At 50.9% G+C, this 18,152-nt stretch overlaps 1 protein-coding gene across 4 annotated transcripts in view; it reads right to left on the bottom strand.

Annotated features, from left to right (window-relative positions):
- Positions 1–18,152, bottom strand: part of timeout (circadian regulator timeout) — a 320,135-nt gene that overhangs the window by 20,318 nt on the left and 281,665 nt on the right. The gene's annotated exons all lie outside the window — the stretch shown is intronic.

Genomic DNA, 18,152 nt, shown 5'->3' with positions numbered 1-18,152 from the left:
AGCTGAAGCATAGTTTAGCAGATTTTATTTTTACATAAAACGTTGTTCACTCAAACCTGTGTGTCGCGGCCACATGGCGCTGTACCACGGAGAGGCATGTAAACTTTTCAAATTGCGTTCCGCACAAATTTCATTACCAGACGGAAACGACAAATGACCCTCGCCAAGCGTACCTGTAGCACAATAAAGTGCCAAGAAACCGCTTTTGCATCTAGAGCAACGCCTGAAACGTGCAAGTCTTTTTATCTCTCAGGTGCTGATATTGAAGTTTTTAGTGTGCGTTTTACTTTTTGCAATCAAAAGAGCATCGGTTTCGACATAAAGGGCTTCCGAACAGCCAATTAAACGCAGGGTTGTGTGTCCTCACCACGATGAAGCGTCGCTGGCCCAGGCTCGCTAATTCACTTTTACCTGTCTGTCTTTCGCCGCGAGGAGACCAGGTGGCAGTTAAATCAAGAGCAACCATGATTGCCAGGAGGGATTCCTAGCCTCCATAGCAAAAAAGCAGTAGCCTAGTGACCTCACCAGGCTTGAAATCGGAAAACTGGAGGATTTTCACGAGCCGATACAGAAACAAGTCTTTGAAGTACTACGGGAGACAAGACTGCCGGCTGATTTCGACCCCAAACATAGACCGCCAGGTCGAAATTAATTATCAGCAGGAGAGAGGGAGATTTTTGAAGGAGGAAAGAACAGACTCAACATCTGAAAAACTGCGAAATCTGTCTGCGAAACATTTCGGGCCGCTCACAAGAGCCGCCGCTATACTCTTCCTCTGCTCACAAGAGCAGTCTTTGCCGCCAAGAAGAGCACCGAGTGACGAAACACATCCCCCCCATCACGCGTTCAAAGTAGCGCACGCTGTCATAAAACCTGTTCGCAAGCCTAAAATTAATTAGAGCTCAGCACTGGATTAGATTACGAAAGGTACGCACAGCGCTTATTACATTTGCGGAGTGTTAAAAAAGAAAAGAAAAGGGCCTGCTCCGGGCGAGACATTAATAAATTTACCGCCCAGGCCATAAATTACCGCCAGCACTAAGAGCAACGGCCTCTGCTTCAGACAAAAAAGAAGCTAGGACGAACGTTAAAGTCGCTAACCCGAAACTATACCGGCGGGATTACACACCATGATCTTTAATATCGCTCTCAAAGGTTCGGTTTAATCGCGGCATTACGCTTAAAAACCTCACCTCCTCCATCGCATTCTCGATAGAGAAAGAGAGAGAGAGAAAGGAAAAGAGTAAATTGCTATATAGCTTGCAGCTAGTAATCGTGAATGGCAGAAAGCGGGGACGGCTGAGGGGGACAGCGAGGGGGCTGGAGGACTCATTCCGGACATCTGCGCGGCCCGCCCGCATAAAAGACGATGCCGGACGTTTGATTAATGTTCAGGCGAGGTCAAGCCGCCGGCTGCCGCTTTCGGCCAGGCGTGCACGAGTATGCTGGCTGGGGAGAGCGCGAAGGGCCCAACTGGGACGAAAGTTTTCCACTCTGGTCCAACGGACGGCGCGACGACAGCGATGGCGGTGAAGAAGTCAGGCCCAGCCTGTCAAGGTCGCCGCGCAGCCATATCAGCGCTCAAGCCGCCTCGATGCCTAGTAATGTGCAGTGACACGTTCAGCGCGCTTTGATCTTGTGCTCGATCTCTTAGTGCATTGAGGGCTCGAATGATGAGCGAGAAAATCCGCCGTGTCTGAGCGTTCGACGTGTTCGCTCACACTTCCAGTAAAAAGGTGCAACGACACTCCAGACTCTTTCGAGATGGCGCGATGACAACGGCGAGCGAATATGCTGTGCGAGCTGCTTCGCGAACGACAATCATTCCAATCTAGCTAGTGCCAACGGCGATGATTAATGCCTTTTTCCTTATTTGGCCTCCGCTTAGGTGAAGCCGGTTCTAGCTTGTGCAACAATGCAGGATTTGTAGAGATCGAGCGTACGCAAACGTGAAGTCCAAAAGCAGGGCTCATGATCTTTGCTGAACGCTTCCTTTCAAGCGGTTTGCTTCATTCATATATACATTATTACGCACAGACTGTTGCTGCCAGGAAGCAGCCAAGACGACGTAACCACAACTCATTTTTTTTTTATACAATGTATTCAAGTTGTCTGAAACAGCCGGCTGGTAATTTTTAACCTTGGCCGACCTTGGAGCTACAATTCATGGCGCGCGGGGACAAAAAACGCCTGTAGACACTGCTCAGCCGCTGCTCGCACCGTACGCGCTAAAGTCTCGCCCGATGACGCATGGCCCGCGCATAAGCTCTTGTGCAAACAGGCCGGGCAGCGAAACGGTGTCGGGCCCCAGCCGGGCGCCTGGCTCTCTCGCCTCGACGGCTCGATGTCGCCAGTTTGGCGCGATTTGCCTCCCGCTCGCCCGGCATCGGGACCGCACGCTCGGGCAGCGTTTGAGATCGCAAAGCAGAGCAGTCAAAGCGGACCAAAGGCTGCCTGGAAGCAGCCGGCGGCGTAATGGACGCTCTAATGGGCTTCCTTTCTGGGTCCGGCAACATGCATGCTTCGCTTCGCTAGATCCGTGCAGCTGGTCCGAAGAAAGCGATGCAAATAGGCCCGTATAAGGCTTCTAGCCAGAGAGAACGGTTCGAAAACAAGTGGCCTAATTAGATTGAATAATAGGGAGCCAGCGATCGCGGCTTAACTATCAAAACTCATCATTGACACGTGCTTCCCGAACGTCACCGTGTCAAGGCCCCCTTTGGAAGGAACAATAGCGAGGGCATGAATCACGCCATGAAAGACGTTGAGAAGACGGCAGTGACCAGCCCTGGAGAATGGAAGTCCCCTTGTCGAAACGATGGCACCTAGCTGGTTCGCCACTACCCACCCTTGTACGTTTCTAGCTCCCGCCGAGCGGAACCGCACAGTGGACAATGAAGACGTGGAATCAGACAACTCCGGCTTACTGCAACTGTTTGTTGTTTGCTCCCGATGGTCCCAAGGGCAAAAGAAAATTCGAAGCTGAAGAGTCGCAAACAGGCCCTTGGTTTGGGAGCGATTACTGTCCGTATGCGGGGGATACTGGCATAGTCGAACTACAAAACTCGAAACCAACCACATGACGTCATTTAGGCTCGGAGGCGATGCAGGGGGCTCAATGCCTTTCGCCCAGTGAACGCTTTGCCATTTGTGCACCAGACATATACTGCTCGATCCGCGCTCATCCACACTGCACAGAACAGCCGCCACATTTTAAGCGTCCATAGGCCGTCGCTTTCAGGCCTAGCTGGAGTGCGCGAGCGATTGCTTGCGATTGCCAGCTTATAGAGAAGGCGCCAGTCCATTTGTCAAATCAAGAGAGCTGCCGGTCAGCTCGATTAGGCGCGGGCATCTGGTGGCTGCGGAAACAAACCAAAGGGGGGAGACGACGGGCTTCTCTCGATAACAGAGTGAGCTGCCTGCATCCCGAGCGAGCGGCACGCGGCGATAAGTAAAAGCGTGTCGTCACCTCCGACCGCTCCCAGTGAGGCGAAACTGCCAAGTGCGTATCACGATAAAATTACGAGCGCCTAATGCAAGCACTCTAAATTTTCAGGCAGAAAGTTAACGGCTGCTAAAAAAATCTCCCGTCGGCTGCTATACTGTACTCCTAATTTCAAGGGACACAGCAATATTTTAAGCGAGATTAGGCTAGAAAAACTAAATGACAACCCGAATGTGCGCTGGTACATTTACACGTCCCAACAGCCCTCTGTGATAAAGAAAAGAACGTAAAAAACATATCGTTTTTACGCAACCTCAAATCTGATTTACGCACAGATAAATATTGTGTGGCCGCTTTTACGTAATCTCGCAACATAATTCCTATGAATCTCTCTCTAGCTATTTTTTTTTTCAGCCAAAGAGACCTGCATATATATTGGCGAAAAATTCTGCTTCTGATTTATACCTAGGCAGCAGCATTTACAGAGATTTACAGATAACGCTTTCAACCATGTAATATTTCAGGACTTTTTTTGTTGTTGCGAAAGGCAAGAGAAGAGTCCTTAACATTTTAATACTACACAGTTCACTGCAGAGGTATCACTGCAGAATACAGTATAAGATCTTGCATAACTTAGAAAAGAAAAGAAACAATCATCTTGCCGGGGAAATGGGTAACTTACAACCTGAGTTATAGTGGCACTCACTCACCAATGGCGAAATGCACATTAGAAAAGTCTGCCTTTAACATTTTTCACGGCTTTGTACGGTACAACACCGAGAGCAAGGATGACTAACAGCGAGATGAATCCATTACGGTGCGAGCTGAGGTGCAGGCCGAAGCAAAAAAAGAAAAGCAGAACGGAGTAAAAAAAAAAGAGGCTCTAACAATACGCTGCCTTATTTAGCTGCGCTGTTAGGCTGCGCAGCGCCCTGGAACTAACGACGAGGCTCCCTACCTCCAATAAACAAATAACGATGAACCACGCGCAAAGCCTTCTCTCTAATCATAGTGCATGAAGCTGTGCTCCAAATACGGACGAGAGCGCCGTCGAGTACGGAACGGGGAAACAAAACGTGGGTCCTCCAGAGCTCCGCTTCCTTCGGCAACGAAGCACAAGAGCGCTGCGCTCGGGTCTAACTGCTCCCCCACAACAGCGCCGTCTTACGGCTACAGAGGGCGGCGCTCTTTCCTCGCCGCCGGCTTTTCTTCGGCGCGTACTTGCCCGCAGAGGCCACGCAGGTCTGATGACGTTCATTGATTTCTTAATGGCACATCACAACCGTCCAAACTTGTTATCGCTCAATCGACCAGCTCCGCAGTTTGGGCCAACACAGCAGCCGCAACAGCGGCCCACGACCGACGGGGAGAACCGTTATTTTGTGTGTGCTTTGCTTCGTATCTCGTTTCCGATCGCCTTCCTCACGACAGCGCTGAAAATAAGATGAAGCAACGAGAGACACACAGGCAGTGAGGGGAGAAACTGCGCCAGCTGCGCCTCCTTTTTTTTAGATTTGTTCATTCGAACATGCTTCCCCGACATTTAGTCCGCTTGGTGCCGCTAGCCGCCCGCGATAAGTACGGAGGAACGCACAGGAAGCTGAAACAAAAGAGCGGCACAGGCGCTAACAGCCTCGCGTTATCGACGATGTCTTCGCAAGACCGCATCCGCCATCACCAGATTAACACTTGACGATAACCGCCCAGGCAGTGTGGCACCCCGGGGCCAGCCGTATAAAAACAACTGAAGAAAGTCCTCAGGAAAACAGATTTTTTTTTTTTTTAGAGAGAAAAGCTGACCCTCGTCAGCTGACCCTCGTCAGCTGACCCTCGTACTACAGTCGGATACAACTAAAGAACGAAGCGGCTTTTCCCTGTCAAATTATCCCCTTCCAGTCGATGGCGTAGGATGATTCTCATGAGTCATGATGACATTGCTAGCGTGACAATGCAGGAAGTGGCAGATGAAAGGGGATAGTCCCCTCGCTCCATGGTCGGGGATAGCCTATTCCCTGCATTGTCACGCTTAGGGTCAAAAGAATCGGTCGACGCCATTGGCTAGAAGAGGGTTCTTTGACGCGGAAAAGCCGGTAAACTTTTTAGTTGTATTCGACTATAACTGTTTCACCCATTTGAAAGCGAAGTTAGCAGAGCGAACGGTCAGTTCATGGAATACCACGCAATTCGTCTCACTTAATGCGAGCGAACGCACACGACGTCGAGGTGCGCCTCAGGCAACATGCTGTACACCGGGGAAATTTCGCAATATACAGCATTCTGCAGGCGTTTCGACCGAAGGCAGTAAAAGGGCGGACAACGAGCGCGGAAAAGCGCATTGCACTTAGTACATAAGCTATAATCAGATCAGCACCGAACACGGTTTCGATATATCACGAAACTCGGCTAAGCACGACAAGCAGCGCATGAGAAGGATGATGCTGAAAACGTCCGGACACCGCCAACAATATAATGACGGGCGCCATGCTCAACGACCCAAGACCGTCGACCAAACGTATCACTCCGACACTTCTCATGAAAACGTAATTTGCTCCTGTAGAGGGTACTCTGCCACAGTGCCGGTCACGATGCGAGGAAGCATTCACTACGAAACGTTTCAGCTCTTTCAATTTACAAAGCTACTGTATCGGCGACTCATGTGAACACTAAGATATGAGAGAAAAAAGGAAGGAAATGCAGGGAGATGAGCTGGGCATAATTTCGGCAATGCGAAAAAGAGAGTGAAAGAGAAAAGAAGGGAGAAACATTAGAGAAGGCGCAAATGGTTCCGAAAGTTGGCCGTTCGTCCAACATCGAAGAAATCTGTTGCATTACATGAGTGATACGAGATGTCATAATTACCAGCAAAAACACGCTATTTTAGGCGTTTACCCTATTACAAAAAACCCCTAAAGATTTAAGCTGGTTTCGAACGCCGTATTCACTGAGCCGCAGTTGCGGATTCTCAAGCTGAAGCACTTCAGAAGACCGAATTCTAACTTCCACAGCTCTGTACCTCGAGTTAGAAAAACAGACATACCGAATCCGTGAACTCCACCTAAAAAGACAGTCATATTGGACAAAGATGGCCCCTTTGGTTCTCTGCTAGACAGTTACTTCATGCTCCTATACCAATGCCAACTGCACAAGGTAAGTGCACTTGCGGGGAGTGCACAACGGCGCCTCGAATGACACTTTAGATTACGCGATCCCAAAGAGGGAAGCAGAAAGGAGCTCGAGGTAACAAATATGGCGACGGACAACGAGAGGCTTTTCGAAAAAGTGGATGAAGGAGCGAAACGTGAAAATTGATTGTTTGACGCGGTAGCATTAATAAACCGGACCAAATAATTCTTAGAAACGAATAAAAAAAGACGAAGGGCTGATGAGAGGGCTTCCGTTCGAGCCTTTAATCTTGCGCCACCCGCAGGGATGCATCTGTATTGCTCCCTGCAAATAAAAAGCTATCTCAATTTCAGATGCAAACAGAATAAAAGTCAAGACCAGCCAAGATGACTTCCTAGCCTATCCGGAACTTTGACAACAAACTAGATGTCGGTATGCTGATGAGTTGCATCTGATCTGGTTCCTTTGATGGGCTGTCTCGCTTGTATATCTGTAATAACGATATCGTTTTAAAAACAGTATTACAAGGAAAGTATACTACTGAACCCTTTTCTATACACTACGCTTATTGCATTCGAAGCCGCTGCTGGCCAAGCTACAATGAACGCACTCTGACCAGAGTGCACTTATGAAAGTGGCACTCCCCGTAAGCGCACTTAACTTGCGCGCTTGATAAAGTATTATTCATTGTCGTTCCTTCAAAAGTTTTCATTTACGAGTAAGACGTTTGAAATGCGTAAGCGCAGCAACAGCCTGCGTTCAGTGTAATTTAGACTGCTATTTCTACCCGCTCTAACGGGTCAGCTTACCGAAATTGGAGTGTGCTTACCTTTAGAATAAAACAGCTATACAGTCAAAACTTGCAAACCTTGGAAGTACACGGTTTGAAGCAATTAAAAATATGAGATCCTCGCCGAGCTCCAAGCGCTGCATGTGCTGCATGAAATGCATCTGTCAAGTTTTGAAACACAAGAGTAGCGTCGGACCGAGTGAGAAAGCCCAAGATAAGCAACAAACAGCAGCTTCCATAATATGTTCCTATCAGACTCCTTGATACAAGCAACAAACTAGGGTGTACGATGTGAAACAAATGAAGAACAAGTAGGAGGGCTGAAACGACTTCAGGAGAACATGAGAAGGATAAGGAGAACGAAAGAAAAAAAAGTTCTTCGTCGAGATTAAATACATGATTTGTTAATTGCCCCGCCGAAAGTGCAATGACTGGTTTTTGAAAGCAATATCGATCAGTGCTTTCATTCATTCCGCGTAAGTTAGTCTACGTGTCGCTTTGGGACGTTAACCCCCATAATTTATTTATCATATGTGCGTTTTTGTTCAGTTTTTCACAGTTCCCCCGATCCCATTTCATTTGTCCTCGGTAGTAAACAGAGATCTGCTGAGATCCTGATTCAGACGTCCCCAAGATGTCATCGCAGCTCCAGAAAGTCGAAGTGGGGGAATGGAAACACGAAACGCAGATGTTCCGCCGAAGCGAAAGCTCCTCGGGAGGCTCAAACACTCGAAGAGGTGCCGAGGTTTTGGCGAGAGGGAGCCGAGACTTTGAGGTGGATAGAGGCGCGTCTTCAGAGCAATCTGAGCAAAATTTCACCTCGTTTGTATCGAGTTTGCTGAATCCAAGGTGGCTGACTCATTGCGCAAACGCACAGCGACTGACAGCCCCAATAACATATCTTAAGTGTTCGTAAACGCTGCACTGAAAAATATTCTAGGATATTCAAAGATTTTGGATGCGATGCTGCGTGAACGTTTTATGACGCGAAAGCATTTCCGAGAAACTGTTAGCGCTGCTTTTACTGTACTTGAAAACAAGAAAAAGCTCATGCCTTTTGAGAAATTCCACGAAAAGTTCGACAACTCCTGAAACTTTGACTTAATCTCTTTGAAGAATCGTTAATGTCAACAGCCTTAGTCTTGGTCGCATTTCCCATATGGTTCGACTTAATTACTCCCGCCAGCAGCTGAAGAGCAGAATCGTGCAGTTCACGCCGGGCCGGCCTCTCTGCCTTTCTATAACCCAACTACTCTCTCTCTCCTAGGGAAATGTTTGTAAAGTCAAGTTCCAGTTTCCTTAAATCATGAAAGTGTTTTTGTTTTACCACGAGGATAGTTGTCCGCAAAGAGCTTGACTATTTTAAGAGAAATGCTTGCTGGGCTAGTTGGTAATTCATTGTAAAGTAAAGGCGCCAAAAGCCACACACACACACACACACAAGACAAGAGAACGGGACAGAGCGCCACTCACAACATGTCTTGTGTGTGTCTCTTGTCTTGTGTGTGCGTGTGTGTTTTTTGGCGCCTTTACTTTGCACTGACTATTTTAATTCGGAAGTAGTTGCAACCTCACCTGCTTGAGGTTCTTAAAAGACAACGAATTAGGTGAGACTGGCAAAGTGGCTTGCCGAGTCATGAGGAAGCTGCCGCCTCAAAATAGGGCAGAGGTTTCGGTAAGGGCTACATAACCACACTGATATACACTGACTCAGGAAGGAACGACAATGGGCGCACAATTGAAAATTAAATATTCGCAGAGCGAAAACCCAGCCACGTCCATAACGCAATCTGATTTGCAATATGATTTAAAACTCGTCGGGCTTCTTTTGAAGAGCCAATTATCAACGACGACTGCGCTAGAACGCGTCCTCCTACTCACGCACTACAACAGCCGCGACTATATGAAAACCAACGACGTTTCTTTTTTACGTCGAAATGCAGCTGTATGAATTATTCATTTCCTTTACATGCGTGCTATCTTAGAGGCGCACTATAAAAGTGATCAGAATATCGATCGTCGTGTACCTAGTTCCAATAGAAAGAGACTCGCAGAGGAAACTGCCGCCGATATGAAAACGAAGCTAAGTACGGGCTTCGTAATATATACATCGCAATTAAGATAGGAGGTACGAATCGCAAAAGGTTATTAACACAAGTAATTAAAAGAAAGAAGCGTCACAGACACAACTTGAAGAGACAAAACTCTAAACGGGCACAGATAGCAAGTACGCGCGCTGCTTCACCCACATACACGCACGAACACGGACTGTGCAGGTTCATTAGCTTCGTCCGAGAATGAAGATAAGGGCGAGAGAAACAGACAGACCCCGAGAGAGAGAGAGAAAGCGCGCGGCCCGAGAGAAATCGGAGTGCGACGCACACACACACACGCACGCACGCACATTCAGAGCGCACCAAGCCAAGGCGAACCGAAACGCACAGAGCCCCGTTTCGATTTATCACGCTAGAACGCGTTCGCGGAATCCAAATGGGGCACGATAATTTCGATTAATTAAAACTCGCTAACGGCTCCCGCGATTTCCGGGACCGCGGTGGAGCGCATGGGACCCGCCGAGCCGCTTGGACGGATCCGCCAGCTCGAATCGGATCCCAGAGCCAGCCAGCCGAGCGGTGCGGGCCACGGGGCGCTCTCGGGAGGAGAGGGGGGGGGGGAGTCGAAGCGAGGTGAGCTGGAGCGAGGGGCGCTGAGGGGATGTGGAAGCGACACTGGCGCCCGGCGGGACTCGATCTGTTCCTCCCCGAGCAAAGCGTCGGGCGGCGCCATTCACTCGTACAACTCGCTTCGGCGAGTGGCAGCGCCCGGGGTGTCACGTATCTCGCTGGGGACGGACGGCACAGCGGCGACGAGGCTGGAGGGCACGCCCACGCTTCAAAAGTGCCACCGAGCGCGCTTCGGCAGTCACGAGGCATGGAGTGAGCCCGGGGGAGAGCAGCCCTCGTCGCCCGTAGGGATGAGCGACCAAGCCTAAATGCGCCGCTACGCTTCGTGGAAAGACAGAGAGCGACAGGGACTTTGACAGGTCGTTGAGAAAAGAGAGAAAAAAAGCAAAGCTTGTGCCGGCATTGTGCCAGTAGTTTGAACGCGCCCCTTGTTTTCAAAATCGGCTTTATATGCGGTGCAGTTTCACTTTCACTGGTACGAACTTTAGCGGCAACGTTTCACGCCCAATGCCAGACAAAAGCTGCGACTGTGGCCACGGGTGTACGCACGCTGTCCCCCTGTTTGTGAACTCTTTGATCTCGCTAAACCCCTCCATGTGTTCGCTGTTCCACAGTGAAGTGACACTGCCAAAACACGCGCCTATATCAGACTTTTTTCATCCGTGCGTCGTTTGTTGCCATTGGTTACCGTGTGATGAAGAGCATGTTTGAGTTCCAAGAGATTCGATGCCGATTAAGCTGCATATTTAGCGGGCCTACTGGCGAGAACAACGTCACGCATTAAAGCGAGGCTGCAGTGCTAAGAACGGCTGCCTCAGTTGGAACTTCCTAAGATACACTACCCGGACAAGTATTGAGCTGCGCTCGTTATAGCCGTGACTCATCAAGTCAGGTCATTCTTGCAGTTAGTATTCCGCCAAGGAAAAAAGCAATCACTGCCGATCGTGTGCACTGCCATGGGTACGCTGGGAGTATGGCCCAACCTGGCCAGCTCTCACATATATTATGTTAATGCACCAGACCTCGCAAAGCTGGCTTGTATGAACAGCGACATCAAAAGTTAACAGGCTTTTCGTCCCATAGGCCAGCGGAAAGGAATGGTAGAACGCCGTCGTGCAGACGTGCGGGCTAATTCGTTTTCAATTGAAGTGAATTTAGCGCAAAATCGGGACGGAGGAATGAACAGCAGACAACACGAGCTCTCGTGTTGTCTTCTGTTCCTTCTTGCGTCCCGTTTTTGAACTAAATTCCCAGTCATAGAAAAAGTTTGCGGGATTTGGATTCACAGAATTTGTACACACAACTGGCAAAAAAAAGAAAAAAGATTTCTCTCCTTGTGAGTGACTGGTAACGCCACGTTTAGGGCATATATGCTCGCAGATAGCGTCATGTCTGAGCGTCGAAGGTACACGACGGTAATGGAGTATGCTTTACCTTTTTCCCGTTACCGAAGATGTTTTAATTCTACTCAATCTATTCGCTCCCAGACTAGATACAGTGCGACCTCAGTTCGCTAAAGACATGTCATTGGTGTAGCTTCTACGGTATAAAATTCTCCACGGCAAACACGGTTTTTTCACCCTAAACAGCAGCTAGTAACCGCAGTTCTAAGTGTGCACAACTATGCTTATGTGCACTCATGCAAGGTATGCTATAGGCTACGCAGATGTCTATAGAACTCCACAAAGACTTCTCTTTAGTATTCGCATATTGCTGAACGCTATGGCCCAATTGCAGACTCTGGAAACATGTTCTCGTTGTGATCTGAACAACTGCTACACAGAAGCCTCTGTACATTAACTAAATTATTTTTAAACGTTTTCGTACCATGCTTGCTGTCCCACTCTTGGTTTCATACAGTTCAAGGAAAAATTTTCAAGCTAGGCGTACTGTTTTATGACACTGGACGCAGTCCGCGTAACGTGACAACGCTGGCCAAAAGTTACTTCAATACAGCAGCCTCGAAGTTGACAGCTGCAGCAGCACAGCGGCAGGCCACGTGGCTGCAGCATGCCCTCGAGGCACGCAATAACGTCGCCAAACGACAGCACGCATTGGCTTACAAAGCACCGAACCGGGCGCTGTACACGTCAGTCTCCCTGCAGTCGCGCAGCTCGGCAGCATCCCTCCTGCTCTTCCCACTCTTGACAGGCAACGAGCCTCGTGGCCACCGAGGCGGTGTTCGATCCCGGACCCCGACTCGGCTTCTCCCGCAGAACCCCGGGGTGGCCCGGGATGCCGAAGCACGCTGCAAACGCCGGGGCGTCGGCACTTGTCATTAAAATGCACCCCTGCCCGCCGCGCGGCTGACTACGCGCCCAGCCGCCACTCCCTTTCCACTTCCACGCACCTTCTCGACCACCGGTGTCAGCACTTCCATGCGGTGCGGGAGAAAGTGCGGCTTACGGACGCACCAGTCTCAGGACACGCGGCGTCGACCTGGTCCCCGGTGCGCATACAGCGGCAGAGTTTCTTCGCCTCTACTCTTCTGCTCATTACACCGATTCTCAGCACGCTAACCTTTCGTGAAACACTTTTCCCGGCACCGCGTAATAGCCCGTTCAGCAGGCATCAAGAAGAAGACGCTATGACATCACGTCTTTAGCGGGAGTACGCCGAGCGTACCGCTGCCGAACGCCAAACTTCGCCAGAACTGCGCGGAACTCGACGAGCGTTGGGCATCAGCGAGAGAATCGGGGAATGCGGCTTCCCCTGCCCGGATCGGTTCCGCGATGTCGTACGGCGGCCCGGCCGCGTGGATTTGAACGTCACCGATGCCTTAATGAGGGACAACAGCCGGCGCTATAGCGGCTGCCTTCGGTTCCCGCCTGCAATACGGCACGAAAGGGCGGAATTCCGAATTCCGGCTGCCTGTCTCGAATTCTGCCTGTTCAGCTATAGGGCTTCCAGACCGCCATGAAAGGAAGAATGCGCGCCGCGCGCAGTATTAAGAGCGCCGCAAGAAAGCCAGCGGTAACCATATCGAAACGCCACTATTTATCTGCTCGCGTAGGAGTGCAAGGTGATGACAGTCCCTTTTCAGGCACTGAGAGATTGGTGTCACCCTGAATCCAGCTGACATTCATACGTACCGAACCATGGGCGCGGGGGATTAATAAACGGTCAACATTTGCGCCACATACAAAACCAGTGGAGACACAGGAAAATCGGAAGAGGTAAGAGTACGAAATAAGGCAATCGAGATTCACTGCAGCAGGTCAGACTACACAGAGCTCGAGACTGCGCAACTGTCGGATTGCAGTCGGCCCGTTTGGGTTAAGTAACAACTCGATCAGAAAAATGCAGAAGCTAAAGAGGACCAGCGCTTTGTGTGTGTGTCTCTTTCTGTCTGTCCGTGTCTTTTAAGCGCAGGTATATTTCAATATGGTAAACCAACTCGCCCAAGAAAGCACTATGCTAAAGAGGACCCCCAGACATGACTCAAAATAAAAAAAAAAGTGCAGACCAACCTCAGCCCCCCCCCCCTCCGCGCCTTTGTCGCCGTGGAATTAAAGTTATGCAATAGAAAAGAGAGACACTCGCGCACGCATTTCCAAGCAAGCCGGCAAGTTGCCTACAAGCCGCCTACACAGCGCCATGCCGCTAAGCGCGCGCACACATAACGCGCGCTGTTTCATAATCAGCTCTTTAGTTCCGCGCTCCCGAGTAACGCGAAGCCGCCACGCACAGTCGGAATGCCAGCGAGGCGCGCTCAGTAATGGTGTGCTCTCAGCTGGCGTATAATGGCCGCACAGGAGCTGCAACGACAGCGGAGAGCGACAGGGAGAAAGGGGGAGGGGGAGTGTCGACAGACACATACAGGCAGCCCTTCGCGAGTGAAGAAGCCTCCCGACGGCCCCATCTCCACATGGCGATGAAAGTGTTGCGCCCGTAACATCCGCTGCATTCCTTCGCCATGCGCACACAGTTACACCGCCACTGCCGAAATGGCTAGGCAGTGAGGAATGCTCGAGCCTCAAGAAAGCGAGTGGTGCAGACAAAGAAAAAGAGTGTAAAAACAAAAGGCACAGCAACGTGCTACGCGCACATACACACGTAGGCGCGCGCGGCACTGCGCGCGTTCCACAAACGAGCCCGCCACCGCCGCCGCCGAGCTGACGTTCGAGCGCGCGCACCACGGAGCGGCACATTTTACGGTCCTTAACGAGTTCCTTTGAGGCCTTGTTCCTGCGGAGCCGCGAAAACGCCCCGTTGGCGCGCCTACTAGAGTTTGAGCGAAACACGCAGGGAGGGAGGTGAAGACGAACGCAGGCACGCGGAAACGGTCTGAAATAACAGGAATGAGATGTAAAGAAGTTAGAAAGGGGGAAAGCGCTAAACGGAGAGGAGCAAGTCCTTTTTCGACGACAGTTCGCAGCTGTCGTATACCGTGCCCGGGGCCATGCGAGAAGCCGGTGCTCCGCTCCATGTAAGACGGCGCAGCCTTGTCGTTTCGCAGATGCCCACCGAGCCGTGTAGTGCACGTTCCTTTCATTCATCCGAATGCTGTACCCGCTCCTCGAGATTACTTTGCTCGCTCTTGCAGCGTCTAGCTTCATTCTTACGACCCAGCCAAGAAGTCGGCGCATCCGAAAATCGATCACCTCCGCCCAGACGCCTACTGCCGAGTCATTACGGAGAAACGTAACGTTCGCAGCGAGCACGCTTCCATGTCTATAGTCTAGTCTAGTGCACCCGTTTGTTTGTTTGTTTGTTTGTTTGTTTGTTTGTTTGTTTGTTTGTTTGTTTTGCTTTATATCTCCAGGCCACTGCTGCCCTCGCGTTTGGTATATACGCCGACTCACTATAACTAGCTTGACCACTTGCCTCGATTTCGATTACCACAATCCGGGATTAAACGCCTGTACGAGCTAGACCGGACGATCCAGGCTGAAGCCAGCAATTCTTTGTTTGCAAGCTCCCGTTGAGCTCAGTAGGTACATGGACGGAAGTCCCAACGAATCAGCAAAGAGCACTGTCATTATTTTTTACGCCAGATTACCCCCATTTTCTTCGCACGCATACATTTCAGCACAGCCTGCATTTACGAACGAAAGCAACGCCTCAATTACACGCAAATCGAAGTTTACTGGACGAATCGGAGCAAGGAGACTAGCTTTTATGGCAGATGAGGAGGAAAAACTTATTAAAGAGAAGGAGAGCTGTGCGAGCGTATGCGTTGGGTCCTCATTCCAGAACTCCACTGGCTTGAGCTGCCCTGCGGACCTGTTGGATGAGGGCCCGTTGGTCGTCCAGGTTATCGCTGGTCAGCAGCGCCTCCCACCGCTCAAAAGACGTGTTTTCCGTCTGTACAGTGTTTGGTTTGGCCCCACATCCCCACAATGGTGGAAATAAAAAAAATATAAACTGTATATAAAATATTCCACGCAATGCAACACCTCGAGTGTAGCATTAAAGCAAACGCTTTCTCAGACAACAGCCCTCTTCTATTTCCGAGTTACACATTCGAGTTTCCTTTCGTTTTTTTTTTTTTTTTTGTGTCCGCTGCAGACTGTTTTGCCCACAACTCTTCCTCCCAGCGCCGAGACGAAACAGTGTCTACGTCGCAGAAACGTCGATGATACACGGAGGAACTCAAGACGCCGCAGTGCGCCCGGACAGGGACGAGTGCTCCGTAGGGAAAGCCTATATACTAGGTTCGGCGCAAACCGCCGTCTCCTCTGTGTACCCAGAACGTTTCGCGCTCAAGTAACGACACTCGCGTGTTTGCTCTCAACTTGAGGCGCCGCCCACGAGCGGCGCGCACGCGCGCAAGTTCGTGTCCTGTGTAGAGAGACGTCTCTGCTCGAAGGCAAAGATGGCGAAAGGGAACAAACTAAACGAAGCGGCGATACACAGTCGTGTACCACTGGGGCTAGACGAAAAAAAAAAACGGGGATAGAAAGGAGGAGACATGAGCAGGATAGACGGGGCCGGGTTAAAAGTGCGCCGGCGCCTGATTGCTTTTGCCTGCGGGAAAGCCGCAGCTAAGGGTTTAATATTTCCAAGAGTCGCGAACGCAAACACTAGCGCCAGAGACAGAAATACTCCTGAAAAAGACAGGAGGCGAGAAAGCGGGAAATACATTAAAAAAAAAATGAAAAGAGGAGAGAAAGAGTGTCTGGGTGAAACGGCCCGACGATGGGAAGGAAGCAATCAGAGGAGAAAGGTTCACGGGAGGAAAGACGAAAAAAAAAAAATAAATAGAGGGCTGCGGGGCCAATTTCACAATCCCGAAGTCACGCGGCGTGTTTTTGCCGTCTCCCCCCTTTTCGCCTTTATTCCAGTTTTCGTTTTTTTTTTCTTTCGCCTTGCCTTTTTCTCAAAACTGCCTTTAATGCGGCGTAACTTTCTGAGAGAGCAGTCACGCCGAGGAACTAAGGAAACTGTTGTTACTAGACGGGAAATAAACGCGCGCGCACACACAAAGAAGATGAGAAAAGACGTACGGGAGAAGACGATACTGTAGTATAGAGAGCGCCTCGCTAGTCTGAGCCGAGCTATCCCTTGTGCGATGAGGTAGGGGAAGAAAAGTGGGGTGGGGGGGGGGGCGAGAGGATACAAGGCGAAAATTAGAATCGATACAAGCTGCTTGCGCGGAGGGCTTATCTCTGCCTCGGCGGCGGCGAAGGGCGACGAGCCCCCTTCCTTTTAGCTGGTGAGGAGGAGACGATGGGAGGGGGCGTTTGACGAAGAAGCAGGTGCGGCGCGGTGCGCGCGTCTCCGAACCGACTTGGCGAAGATGGATGAACGCAGGGCGCAAAGTCCCTCGCGGGTCGTGCGTCCTCACCATGCGCACCGATCAGCCGAGGCAGCAGCAGTCGGTGCAGCGACGACTCGGGTTCGCAGAAACCGAGTGACGCCGCCTGTTCGACGGAGATTCCACGGCCACGAAGCGCGAGCTCTGGGCGTAGCGATGGCGATGGTTGGTCGCAGGGGACGTGTTAGGTTTAATCAGGGTTCTGCGACGGGTCCGTGTGCACGAGCGACGTTTGCGGATGGCGGGAGTTGAACAACGTTGCCGGACGAGATAAGGGCCTTACAAGAGTAGACGCGTCCTGGGGGGGGGGGGGGGGGGGGGGGGGGGGGGGTTACGACCGGGTGGTAGAGTGGCAAGAGCGATACAAGACAGAAACAATGGCTAACTGCCGAAATGCTCGTTGAAGACACGAGTCTGGGGGAAAAAAATTGGCAGTGGCTTAGCTCTGGTTAAGCCTGGATATACAAGCGAAAAGCTGCAGTTATGCTTTGTTTGGCGTCATGGCTGTCGCAGTTCGCGAACAATGCACTGGGAGCACCACGATAGCGGTGTAGATTTTGAGCCAACTCCCTCGCTACCACTTCTGGGTCTTCTTTTCTTCCTTCCATGGCGAATGTCTGCGTCTCTTCTACGGCCGCCGCCGCCGCTCACACGTGCGTTCTCGCAACGCCTTGCGAAAGAACCTTCTCTTGGGACGGCGGCGGAGACCGCGCAGCAGCGGCAAGGGGTAAACCGGTGGCGAGGAGGAGAAGTGGCGATGGAGCGCGCGCCGCGGCGCGCGGCCTCTTTTATGTCCGCCACCGCCGTTCGGACGTTATCGCAACGCCTTGCGATAACGCGATAAGAACCGCTAGCAGCGGCGAAGGGTAAACAGGTGGTGAGGAGGAGAACGGAGGGGGTGGCGAGGAGGAGGAAGGGCGCGCCCAGGGGTGGCTCACGCGAAGCGCGGTGTTGACGAGCCTATTGAAGCTTTTCGCTTCAAAACATGCCGAGTTGCACTATGCCAAGAAAGACTCTATCATCATTATCATCAAAACGAATGGGCCGGCTGCGGTCACTGAAAGGTCTCACCCCCTGATTACCGATTAGGCTCCTCCAGCACCGGCTGCGGCCACCATGTTCCAGAAAATTTCTTAATATTCCCTACCTGATTCCCTGCCTCGCAGAGGACCTCAATCGGCAATTAATTAAATATTGGTGTCTGCTTCTGGGAAAGAGAAAAAGTTAACAAACGACATGAAGGTTAACGAGGAACAACCTTTACAAACAATGCCCGCATGGCTGCACGCAACGTATGTTCTTCGCGGTCGTCCCTGTCGAAGGAGACAGAAACGCAACGTGCAACGGTAC

The sequence above is a fragment of the Amblyomma mixtum genome, chromosome 6, assembly GCF_055824585.1.
Source record: "Amblyomma mixtum isolate Tamu chromosome 6, ASM5582458v1, whole genome shotgun sequence".
Lineage (NCBI taxonomy): Eukaryota > Metazoa > Arthropoda > Arachnida > Ixodida > Ixodidae > Amblyomma > Amblyomma mixtum.
This window is presented reverse-complemented; position numbering and strand designations above follow the sequence as displayed.